The following is a 13,878-nucleotide window of genomic DNA, read 5'->3' on the forward strand; positions in this document are numbered from 1 at the left end:
CATATTAGGTACTGAGTTGAGCAACATGCCACTTACCCAACACTTTCTGCATGCCGTAAACCTTGCTAAGCACCTCATATGCCTTATCTTATTTTATCATGGCTCCTAACCAGACATTCAATAAATGTTTGTTAAATGAATAATTCATACAATAATTGTATGAAGTAAGAACCACACATACATATCATACAGAACCTCAGAGAAGTTAAGAAATGTGTTGAGAGTCACTCAGGAACTAGGGGAAAGACCAGCACTAGGACCCAGTTGTGTGACTCCAAAGCCCATTTGCTTAAGCAGGACAAAATACTAATGCATAAGGTATAAAAAATGGCATGTACTAACGAGGGACTCCTGGCAGTAAGGATCATTCTCGGCATGCTGGTTATAAGTACATCCTGATTTCTCTGACTCAAAAAAAAAAAAAACCCTCTCCTTCATGCACTCATTTATTCAACAGGTATTTATGGAATTTTTACTATGTTCCAGGTCGTATGCTGGTTCATACAAGAGTAAGAAAAATAGACTAAATCTCTTGCCCACATATAGTTCACACAACACAAGGTGGGATGTAATGATCCTTAAACACAGAAACTAATGATAATGTACAAATGCTGAGTGTTAGCAAGGAGATGAATGAGCTACTCAGGTAAAGAATGAAGGGGCCTATCAGAAGACCTCATGAAGGAGACAGTATTTAAACAGAGACCCCAAGGAGCAAAGACTCAGCCATGAAAAGGGCCTGGGAAGTGAGTTCTAGGCTGAAGGAGCAGCCAGTGCAAAGGCCCTGAGGCCAGAGAGATCTGGCAGGTTGAAGAGGGCAAAAGGAGGCTCGTGTGCCTGGTGTGTCTTGGACAAGAGAGAGTGCAAATGCGTGAAGATGACATTATTCCCATTGTCTGTTTACTGTAGTAGATGCAGGATGATTATGTTGCTCATGGACTCAGACACTCTATCATTAATAACTGTTATGGTCTGAATTGTGTGCCCCCTAAAGATACATTCAAGCCTTCACCCCAAGTACCTGTGGATGTGACCTTATTTGGAAATAGGGTCTTTGCAGATGTAATTGAGATGTAAGCTAAGGTGAGGTCAGACTGGAGTAGGGTAGGCTCTGAATCTCATATGACTGATGTCCTTACAAGAAGAGGACACACACACACACACAAATACACACACACACATACACACACACACACACACACGAGATTGCAGTGTGAAGACACAGACAGAGAAGGAGGACATCCACGTGTCGACGGAGGCAGAGATTAGAATTATGCAGGAGCAAAGCAGGCAGCGCCAAGGATTGCCTCGACCACCAGAAGCTAAGAGAGAAAGCACGGTTCTGCTGACACCTTAATCCTAGACTTACAGAACTGTGAGGGAATACATTTCTGTTGTTTAAAGTACCCCAGTTCATTGCAGTTTGTTAGGGCAGCCCTAGGAATCTAATAACAGTCTTTATGTGCAAGCTCATTATGTGCAAAGTACCTCACAGCTGATCACGATCTATCCACTCTTCCAGGAGGGCTGCGCAGTGTTGTTTACCCAAAGTGGACTTTGTCAGAAACCAAGACACCAGGGAGAATGACAGTCACACTGTCCTAGCAGCCTCATAAACAATGGGCAGGCTCATATTTGCAGCATGGCCTCAGTCCTGACTGTAGCACGAACTGAGGAATCAGTTATATCTCTTGGCCCAGCAAAAGGCATTCTCCCTGCTGAAGCTTATTGGCATCATGTCATCCTTCGTTCCAAAAGAATGGGTGAGCTGGGTCACTCCTAGGTCCTCATATCTCCTGCAATTGGAAAAAGGGGGAAAATGGGGTTATGCAGACTGCATCCTCTCTGTGGGGAGGTTTGGATTACCCCAACATGGACTTCAGATAATTAAGGAAAAAAATAAAGTTTCATTCACTCCAGAGGTCCTCTTTGCTTGAACAAGTGTTCTTCATTAACTAAACAAGGGTGTTTTTGTCTTTCTTTTCACCCTGAGTGGTGATTGCCTCTTCTTACTAGCAAAAAGATCTTTGTCTAAAGAATTGTTTTAAAGAAATGAAAGGGCCTATGTTTCAAGAATAGCGATGGTATCATGGGGGGCAGGAGAAGGCTGAGGTTTCCCAGGAGAGGTAACGATGGGCACCAGCTCCACGACCTGCAGGAGTTATTTACCTTTTTGAGAGCAATAATTTATTTATGGCATTATTGTTAATATTTAGTGAAATAATGGACATGAGGCTTTTGGAAGTGTTGCCATTCTTAGGTCAAATGTTACGACTCTAGCCCTGTGCCTTCATTGTAGAGATCTGCAGCAAAATGTAGGGAACGGTGGTGCTTATTCAGGAACGGGGGCCTGCTGAGAATGGCTTGTTAGCTGTCCCAGACTTTCTCTTGGATGCATTGCCCAAGGATGCGCAGATACCTAAACACTCTGGTGTGGCACGCTAGGGCATCTGGACTTTGTTTCGGTACCAAAAGACAAGTAGGAGGATACTCATCTGGAGTTCTCTGATCATTTCCTGCTTACCCAGGAAGCCTCCTGAGCTGGGGTCTGAGATTTTACTCTACTTGCAAGCTAACAATGTTGTCTCCCAGGTTTCAGGGATGTTGGCAGAAAACATGAGATTCCTGGGTCAGTGACAAAGGACTTTATGAACTCCTGGCACAGCAAGTAGCAGGAGCTTCATGTTTGTGCCAACTGCCCTGTCCCATCTCCCACAGGGCACTGCAGAGAGGACCAGGTGACACATGCATGGTTGTAGGGTATATCAGATGAAGAACTACAAGCTTATGGAAACTGAGTCCTTTAAACTGAACCATAAGCATCTCTGCCCGTTGCTCTAGAGGGAGATACTATGTCTACCTTCCAAGTCTCTTTGTTATACGTCCTTGAAAAGACAGTGCAGAACAAAGGCACTCAAGATGCATGCAAGATGGGCGGAAATGTGTAAGACTCATGGAAAATTGTGCCCCAGCAGTACTACACTGTCTGTCATTTGTTAAAATCACAAAGCACTAGTAGTGGCTTAGAAACCACCCCCATGCCACTCTGCTCTCTTTCCCTTCTCTCAACTCTCCTTCTGCTTTTAATGCAGAGTCAGGACTATGGAGGGAAGAACATGGTCCTTGGAACTTGGTGTAGTCAGGAGTACTGGTTCTAAAACTTTGATCTGCTTCTGATTCATTACAAAACCTTGGTCAAGTGACCTCTGAGCCCTGAGCCTCAACTTTTTTATCTGTGAAATGGGGATAAGAATACCTACTTCGTGGGGTGAAATAAGTCTGGCACATAAGAGGTGCTGTAAGAATGGAGCCTGTATTTATAGTCTGAATTGGCATGGGATCGTGTTCTTGCCGTGGGCCAGCTGAGGGAGAGACACACGCTTGGGGTCCCATGTGTCTGTGTAGAGGGCCCCAGGGTGGAGGCTGGCCTGAGGAAGATTGACATATTCTGAGCCCAGTTGCCTGCACAGAAGCTTGCTTTCTCCACGCTTTCCCCTGGGCTTCTTGTGGAAGAAGGTCACATGTCATCCTGGTGGGAGTCTCACGAGCAGGCCACCTCCCCAACCAGAAGTAAGGCAGTTTCATTGACATTTACATGGAGCTGTATCCTGTGACCTGTGTGTATTCCTTTATGTTTTCCATTTTCTCCTCTATTCATCTGATGCACAACACCCTCCACACCCCCACCCCACTCCTCCCTGGCCTACATTCTGCATCATCTTCTCCTTCCCCCCTCCCCAGGGCCTATCCCTCAGATTTTTTCCTTAGCTGCCGCCTTTACTGTGTAGGCAAGCAATAACTCACTGTCAGCACCTTGTCCACCTTCCTTCCCAGCAGCTTGGTCTTTCTTCCCTCCAAATGGGCCCCGGCCAGGCTGTGGACGGTGGAATCAGACTTACTCCTCCAGCTTGGCTCTCAGAATATAGGTGGCTGGATTCCTCCCAGTGGCCTCGCTTTTGCTTTGCTTATTTCTGGTTTTGATTTCTCAGGCAGAGAAAACAAACTAAACCCCTGGCTCCCAGAGAGATCAGAGTCCAGAAGAGTTGGAGGGCTGCTGATGACCAAGGCTCTGATTCCACCTGCCTTCTAATGAGGAGTGGACCTGCCCCATGAATGTAGCATCTGTGTCCTCAAATTCCATATTACCCTCCTGGTTGGTGACTGCAGATGGAGAGAATGATGCAGATTTTCATGCCAAAATCTCTTTTCTGATATTTAGCTGTTTCATATGTCAGATTCTTTTTTATAATAAGTCTGTGCAATGGTGGTGATGGAGAAAGAAAATATCAATTCATTTGAACAAAATTAATCAATTATCTTGTCTATTTATCCATCCATCTATCCATTCATCCATCCATCCATTCGTATATCTTTCTCATTATCTATATTTTCTATCAACTATCTCTGTATTGGACATTCTATTTCAGATGACCTAAATGTTACTGATGAAAACTGTGGCATTAAGAATAAAACTTTATTCTGATTTTTTTTTCCTTTTTTTTTCCTCTCTGATAACTAGAGTCTATATGGTCAAAAGTTTTAGGGACATTAATTAGTTTCCAACTTCTAGGAAATCCTGACATCTGTGGCCTTCACTATTCTGCCACATGTGGAATATCTGTTCTATGGGTTTCAGATCAGCACAGGCTGTTGACCATTAGGATTTCAGTATTAGAATAATACTAGAAGTCTCATTCGGAAGCTTTTATTAACTACAAGCTTTTCTTTTATACTTCAGGAAGAAAGTTTAATTTTTGTGCAAGAGATACATACAAGGCAGCTTGGAGACCAGGGTGTTTCTCCAGTCTCCTCAGACAGCAGGAGATGAGATGATGGATTTTACATCACCATGTTTTTTCAGGAGAGGAGGAAACACCGAGAAATACAAGCAGACACTGGGCAGCAGAAAGCCTTGGCAACAAGTGGGAGGACCCTCTGCAAAGAGGAGGGAAAGGAAAAGCAGAGGGCGTGGTAGCAACCCTAAGGGGGCCATGTCTCCATCAGAACAGGACCAGGCACTAGGCACGGGGTGCCAAGGCCAGGCAGAAACCTCATTTTCTGATCAGGGCCTTTAAGCAGAGTCAGAATATAAAGTATTGGGCCGAAGACTCCTTAACCCCCTTTTCAGTGGCTCTGGGGTGGTCCTAGATCCTGAAGTGGGCTCAAGTGGCCTCGGTTACACAGTGAGAAAGGATGTGAGGGTTAGAGACGCCTACAGGTGTCTACCCTGAGGCTCTGCAAGATTGTGAAAGAATTATTTACATGGGCTCGTTCTTCTTTATTGGATAACATAAGAAACATTTTTTTAAAGCCATAAATATGGAAACAAAATGTCATTGGTGACTTATTGAAACATTTTACTTCTTGAAAATTTCCATCTAAGATGTTGAGGGATATTGGTTTAGACTTGGCATTTTATTCTATACAATGGACAGACACAACATAGACACAACACTTGCTGTGAATGAATGCAAGAATGAATAAACGGGCCAAAACTATAGGAGAATTTGTCATAATTATTGATGTAGTCCTATTTTCATTCCAGAAACCTTAATCGTCTTGGTCATTTTCTAAAGGAGGAGAGATGATCCGTTCCTTCTTCTTTGGTCATTTAGGTTCCTTGATTTGACTTCCTACCCATCTTTCATCCTTTCTCCCACCCTTTTTTTATTGAAATCCGTTCTTGAAAAAGATACAATTATTGGTCATTTGTATCTTAGTGTGATTGTAAGTTACTGATTCTGCAGCCTCAGCTAAACTTACTTTATTTCTCATTGGGAAACAAAAGGCTCTATTCTCAAGGATTGAATGTCAGGAGACAGGATAGGTAGGAAATCTGATGGTGGCCTCATACGAATAGTCAGCTAGGAATTGAGGCCTCTTCCTGGTTCCCCCCAAATTTACATCTTCTCCCTCTGCCCTCAGACACTTCTTTGAGCCTAAGTGTTCTCATTTGCAAAATGTGTTAGCAATATCATCCTCAGATGGCTCTAGAGAATAAAATGGAAAAAAACTGAGCATGTCTGTATGGAAAGCACCTAGTCTTGTTCTTGGCATGTGATAAATGCTCAAAGTTGTAGTTGTTATCATTACTTTTATTATCAGCCTCAATATTGGTGGCTAGGTTAAAAGGACAGAAATCATTGTAGAGTGAGAGTTTCTTAAAAATATTAAATTTTATTTTAAAGGCTTAGAAAAGGTATGTCTTCAAGGTATGTATTCAATGAAATACATTGGAGATTGCATAGAAAATGTTATCGTAATGTAAGTTTGTGCTATAAAGACCTCAGAGAACCTTGGCAATCAAGCAAGTCCTTTAAGAACACTGAGGACAAAGTGAGAAAGTGTCAGCCCAGGTGTCCTAACAGTAAGGAAGCCATCCTAACCAGACAGAAAAATTCCCTCTTTGGGAACCTGCCTTCTAAATGTGAAGACAGTATTTTCTTCCCTGACTTTCATGTTGGAATTTAAGTTCTTTTGAAGACAGATGTGACCAATTCAGACTGGGGTTAAAGACCATACTAAACTCTCTGAAGAGTCAGGGGGTGTTTGGGTTTCTAATATCTGGGTGGGCATGTTGGAACCTTTCACCACATGTAGGATGGCTGGGTATGGCAAACATTCGTGCTGAGAATCAGAAAGCCCGAAGTTCAGTGGGCTTTTTCATGAGCTGAAAGGAAAGATCAAGGTGAGTGAGGCACAGCTCAAGTGTTAGAGAAGAGCCTCCCTGCTGCCTGGAGATTGCTCTCTCTTATGTCCTCTTCCCAAGTGTCACTGAGAAACTGCTGGGTGCCAGCCCTGGACTGAGGAGACAGTGACGAAGAAGACATATCCTGCCACCAAGGAGCTAGTGGTTTAACAGAAGAGTCACATTTACAATTACAACATGTGCCGCACATGCTATTCAAGTTGTACACCCAGGGTTATGCAGGTACAGTGCGTGCAGCTGCTTAAGTTGCTAGGGATTTGGGGAAGGCTCTTTAAAAGGGGTTTGATTTGATTCTTTTGAGAACGGGTGAGAGCTCAACAGGCAAGAAGGAATATTTTTAGCAGAAGGAACAACACACAAAAGGGACAACATGTGAACAAGCACAACACGGACTCCACACCTGACGTTTTTTCCTCTTTGAAACTAGATTTCATAGTGAAAAGAAAGGGGGTTGAAGAGGTACCAATTGAGAAGAGTTTTTGTGCTGAGCTGAGGAGTTTGGCTTCAAATTATGGACAGATGAGAGGATTTCTCCCAAACCAGCCTGACTTCCTAGTTTCCTGCTTCTGCATCTGCCTTTTCCTCTCTCAGGTGATTGCACTAGGCTGTGCCGAGTGCTAGTTATTTATCTGTCTCTTCTACTACATAGAGAACTCCTTGAGGTCCCAGGCTCTGGGAGTTCTCTTTCCTCTTATTTTTTTGGAGGTCCCAGACAATGCCTAACACATAGTAGGGACTCAATAAATAAGTATTCAGTAGGTATTCCGATAGGCCTCAAGAAAAGGTGGCATTTAGACAGAGCCTGAAGGTTGAGAAAGTACCACAGGTAGGTACAGCTAAGAGAAGAACTTTCTAGGTAGAAAGAAGGGCAGGCACAAAGGCCCTGAGGCTCTGCAGACATGGTGTACTCACAGAAGGCAGGAAAAGCTTGCATGAGGGAGTGGTATGTGAGGAGGCTGAGAGCAGTTAGGACATATAGGACTTGAATGCCTTGTTTGAGCAAGTGTTGACCTCTAATTCATCCTCTGCCTCAAGTAATTCCCTAACAGCAAACAGTGATTGTGGCAGGTGGACTCATGGACGGGCTCCTGTGGTTCCATCACCTGGTACTCACACCCTTGTGTAATCGTCTCCTATTAAGTATGGGCAGGACCTGTAACCTGCTTCCAACCAACAGAATATGGTGATGGGATATCACTTCCAAGATTAGGTCCTACAAGACTGTGAGTTCTTTCTTGCAGTCTCTCTCTTTCTCTGACTTTTCTTCCAACAATCATATGACTTGGAAGCCAATGCTTCTGCATTTAAACTGTCAGATGAGATCTAGCCCTGACTGGCACCTTGATTACAGCCTTGTGAGGGGCCCTAAAGCAGAGGTCCAGTCAAGCTGTGCCTGATTTGTGATTCACAGAAACTGTGAGATAAATGTGCGTTGTTTTAAGTCACTAAGTTTGCAATAATTTCTTATGCAGCAAGAGATAACTAATACATTGATGTTCCAAGATCCATTGAGGCAGAAAAGAGTATATGGTATGGGAGCTAAGCCCCAGTGTGGCCTAGTCACTGGCCAGCTGCCTCCTGGAGCATGGGACCTGGCAAGTTTCTGGATGTGGCCCTGCTGTGTTGTTGGCACAGACTCACTGCAGACAACTCTAGTTTTGTGGAACTTGGGAAAGAAACTTCTGCTAGAAGGAGTCAAATCCAAATCTTTGCTCCAATCCTCACAATTCTTAATAGGAACATTCTGTGGAATCTTCTGGAATCACAATGAAATGGAAGAACCTACTTATATTTCATCAAATATTACAAGAAACAATTGCTATCAACACAGGCTTAAAGAGTCAAAGCAAGGACTTGGTGATCCAGATGGAAGAAAAAGGTTAAGAAGAATATCACAGAGCACATTCAGAAATCTCTGTTTTCCACGGAATGTTTTTGGGGTCTGAAAGAGTTTAAAGATAAGTGAAACAATTAGCAGTGGTCTTTTTCTCTTTCTGTTGTTCTGCCCGTGAAGATCAGCCAGAGGGACCACTGAGTACTCAACTTGCTATGTCATATACATTGAGCTTTAAAGAAAACCAAAAACCTAGTAAATGCCAAATTTTTCCTCTTTCTTTTCCCTTAATACACTTCTGAACTTGCTGAAAATATTGGGACTCTTTCTCCAAATTATGTTCAGTTGATGTGTTAACATTTTAATCAAGGTTTATTTAGAGTTGTAGAGTTTGGATTTTGCTCCAAGTGAAGAATTTGGATCTGAAGTTGTGCTTTAGGGGTACTGAATGCTGAGGAGATTACTGCCAAGTTGCACATACTTAGTTGCTTTTATGTGTTTTACCTATTAGGGTTCTGGGTAAGATTACATTTGAAAAGCACAAAAAGAAGTCCAGTAAAAAAATAACGATAAAAAAATTTAAAGTGTCTCCGAAACCACCGATGTTGAGCATTTGCAAAACATATTGATCATCTAAACAGTAATAGATGATACCCATTTTTATATTGAAAATATAATTATTAAAAAGAGATCTGGATCAAAAAAAACCAGAAAATTTAATTATTAACATACTTTATTGAGTGCTTATCTTATACCAGGCACCTTGGTGAATTTACTTTAAACATCAATGTGTCATTCATTCCATACAAACATATTCTTAGCCCCTAGCAGAGAATAAAACTGGCTGTCAATAAAGACAACCGAGACATATTAATCCACTGATGAAGCAGACATGATAGAGTGATCACCTGCTTTGGAAGATATATGTTTCACCTTAACTAAGGCAGATGGGCCAAAAATCTTATCTGTATAAAAAGATGAGGCTTTGGGTAAAATTGATCACATTTTCTGCCTCTACCTAATGTCAACACATTTAATTATCAAAATTTATCTATTTAATATATATATATATTTATAGTTTAGCTTCATTTGGGGGATTTACTATAAATTATTGGCAATTTTCTAATTCTGTTGGTCTCTATGTAAAGTCGGTCTTGTTTTACCCAGGTCAAGGGAAAAATGATCTTTAGTTGACTCACTTCTCCCAGGCCTGATGGTTTCCCCGTTGCCATGGATAATGCTCATCTATTGGAAAGCATAAATATCTGTTTTCCTATACGAAGGTGATGACTATCATAAATTTCCGGGGAGGGAACCTACCACCCACACTATACTTTCTTTTACTTTTCATTCCCCTAAGGAATAATTGTGAATCAGAGAACAACTATATGGAAATCAGAGCTGAAATAGCCTATAAATCACCCTTGTTATCATTTCCCCACACTGTGGTTGATTTATGATACAATTTAATGCCTGACTGCCATGGCTACACTATTTTCGTGATATGAAATCACATACACACACCATCAGGGACTACTTAAAGACTATACAAAGGGAGAAATAAAAACAAAACAATTGTATTTGGAGAACACTGAGACACGTGTGGGATGCAAACACATCACTGGAAAATCTGGGGGATGCTGGAAATAAATGCTGACCCTATGGAGAGCAAGGGGACCATCATTTGGTCAGCAGTGGATTATCTAAGCTAATGGAGAACGGAGGGGGCATGTAAATGAAATGCTGAAACAATTGAATGCTTGTCTCTAGATACAAAGATGCTTCCATGACCTCATTCTCAGTCACTCTGAGTTGATTGTTTCTAAGCAGAAGAATGGTCAAAGTCAGAGCCCACTGAGGCTGGGTGAAGGTTTTCCAGTCATGTTGGTAGCAAAGTGTGCTGGGGGGAAGGGAAAAGAAAACAACACAAAGAGGGAAAGAAAAACTGAAGGAAGTGGGGCTGATTAACGGTTATTTTCCATTCTTATTCAAGCTAGACATTGGAGATCTGGGCAGAAACTTGGGGAGCTACCCCATATCCATGTCCATCCAGATTAAAATTGCAGAGCTGAGATTAAACTTCCAGTATCCTGAGAATGCACTTCCTCTGATGAGTCAATATTTAAGCTTGTTCTCAGTGGAATGTCCTTCATTTGAAAAGCTGCAAGTCCCATGTATTCCAGAAATCTGTCTGGGGTTATTTTCTAAAATATTGCAACACAGAGAAACAGTTGATGATGAATTCATAAGAGAAGCTAATGTGAAACCTAATTGTCCTTCTTTTAGGCTGCCATGACTTTTCTCTCCCTCCAGGGCACGTCCAGAATCAGCTAAAATCCGTCAAATCAGCATGGGGAATGGGAAGAGACAAAGAGAGGCAGTGATCTGGGGTGTGCTGGCTTTTGCCAGGCAGCCCTGTGTCTTCCAGCAGCCTGTCTTTTTCAATTGTAAATGATTTCACCGGTGATGTTTATTGGAAGATGATTTTGCATTTGTGGATCCTCTCCCTTCACATGTTCTGCCACTTAATTTGTTTCATTTTGTCTAGTTACTTGTCATCGCTTTGGGAATTGAGCACAATCTCTTGGTCAGACAGACTTGAGTTCAAGTCCTAGCTCTGTTTTACAAGCTGTGAGATGTTGATCAAGTTATCTAAGCTTTTTGAGCCTTAATTCTCTTGCCTGTAAAATGGAGATAATAATAGCACGATTGGGAAGTGCTTATGAGGATTAAATGAGTGTAATGGCATATTACCTGATATATAGTAGACTCCTAGTATGGCTGTGCACGTGTGTGAGCGTATCAGTCAGGGTTCTTCAGAACAGAACCAACAGGAGATTGATTGATTGATTGATTTTAAGAAAGTGGCTCACAGAATCGTGGACACTTGGTAAATCCAAAATCTGCAGAGGAGAACCAAGGAGGAGTTAAAGGCCATCTGCCAGCAGAATTCCTTCTTGCTCAGGGGAGGTCAGTCTTTTTTCTATTTAAAGCTTCAACTGATTGGATGAGGCCCATGGACATTATGGAGGGCAATCTGCTTTACCAAAGTCCACCAAACTAAATGTTAATCTCAGCCAAAAAGCACCTTCACAGAAACACCCAGAATAATATTTTACCAAATATCTGGGTACTGTGGCCAAGCCATGTTGATACATACAGTTATCCACCACAGCATATTTTTATTTAAAATTAGGAGCTGCCTAGCTTCTTACATGCATCAAATAATTATAGGCAGTATAGACTTCCTAACACTTTTTGAGTAGCCACTGACTGTTTTTGGAGCAAAAGTTTAATAACTTTGGCTAGTCATTCCAGACCCCACATTTTGGATCTTTCAAAATTTATTCCAGTCTGGTGGTCTGTGCCAAATCTTGAATTAAACAAAACTACTCTCCCCAGCTGACCTGAAACGAAAGTGAAGCATGTCTAGGCAGAGGTGGACACTGAAGAGAAAGGAAATCCAGTCACTCTGTCCTCAAAGAGACACGTGACACCTTCTGGAATGGCGCACTTCTTGTTTTGGCTTTGTTGACATCATGCCACAGCTTTGATGGACAGATCATTTCACTTTTTCAGTTCTTTGAGATCTGGGGTCTTCTTGGGAGTGGGCAGCAAGCCACTCATTTTGTTACCACTCTATCTGCAGACAGCACATTTTTCAGTCATGACAATCTTTGGCCACCCTTGAATGAGCCTTTTAGGCTCAACCAAAAAATAGGACTTTTAGATCTTCAGATGGCATCACTAACATTGCAAACCTTTGGTGTGAACCCCTGTGGTTCATGAGACTGACCTTCTGCATCCTGATTTTCACTTTTGAGACACTAGTGCTGGCTTTCCCACTTGTGCTCTCAGATGGTGCTGTCTCTCGGTGTCCTTAAGTTTTGCATGACTTTAACCACACCCTAAAGCTGCCTCCACAGAGGAATATGTAGAGAAAATGCTACCTTTTCCCAGTCTTTCTCCTCCTGTGGCTACTCACTGTCTTCTTGAAGCCAAGCAATCATGTGAAAAGATCAAACTGATGTGAGACAAGATAGGGCCAGTTAGATAAATAGGTTATTAGATATTTTAGGCTGTTTTAAGACACTGATTCCAGATTGACCACATTTCCACAGATTCCTCTGTATAAAAGTTTTCCTGAAGATGCCCACATCCTAATGTTGTTCTGAAGTAGCCAATGTTTCTACTTTTTCACCTTTTCTCTTCTCTGTGAGGTGAAGGCTTCCTCTCTCATCTCCACATCTCCACATGGCCTCTCACATTTTTCTAAATTGCCTCTCTCTCTTGCTAGGTCAACCAGCAAACTCTTTCTTATCCCACAAGGTTTAGTTCAAACCTAATTCCTTCCAGGATATCTTTCCTGGAAATTTAATCACTTCTCTGTGTTTCCATTAAAAATCTATGTCTCTATCATAGGGCTTATCAAATTACTGTAATTGTTAGATACATGCCTCTTTCCCTCCCTAGACTATTAGCTCCCAAAATATGGAGACTGGGGAGTCTTCATCTTTGAATCTCCAGCATCTAGCACAGACAAAGGCAAAGAAGACACTTTACTGGATGGATGCATAAATGGATGATGGAAGGATCCTTCAGGTAGATCTCAGAGGTGTCCCAAAGTTTTAGTGCTGACTTTACCACCAACTTGCTGTGTGACATAGAGCAATTTGCTTGCCCTCTCTGATTTTACCCATGTGTCAAAATGAAGATACCTTTCATTTGATAATCAAGTCCTTTTCTGTTCAAATAATATGTGCTCCCAGCATCCTGCTAGGTTTCTGTGTGGCAGGCAGCTTTCAAGCAAAGATTTATTACTTTTGTACGTCTGGTCACAACATCCTATAACAAGTTCAGGTCACTTTGTTGTACCAGCTGGAACTCAAGCAAAAGCTTTGCTCTTTGAATTCTGATTATTGCCTGATTCACTGGGATGAGAAAAAGAAGCACTAAAGTCTCAGAAATCCTTCTGCCCAGAATTCCTACGTATTCTTCTGTGAAGGCAGCTTAGCAGTATGGTCAAAACCATGTATACCTTGGTAGCCCTAACAGATACCACAGTCTGAGAGAGGAAAGCCAAAAATAGAGGATCAGAAACCAAGAAGCAAGGTATGGAAAGCAAGTCATGGGAATATAGACACCCAATATTGGGAAGACCTTAGGGTTGCCAAAGCCAATAGCTTCACCCTGAATTGCAGGCATCTTTCCAGTGGATATTCTATTACCTGCTTGGTTACCCTCTGTGATGTTCAGCTTACCACATGCTCAAGCAGTCCATGATGTTGTTAGAACACTGAGAAGGAACACTGGACAAACTCTACTCAAACTCTCC

The sequence above is a fragment of the Cynocephalus volans genome, chromosome 10 (genome assembly GCF_027409185.1).
Source record: "Cynocephalus volans isolate mCynVol1 chromosome 10, mCynVol1.pri, whole genome shotgun sequence".
In the NCBI taxonomy this organism is placed as follows: Eukaryota; Metazoa; Chordata; class Mammalia; order Dermoptera; family Cynocephalidae; genus Cynocephalus; species Cynocephalus volans.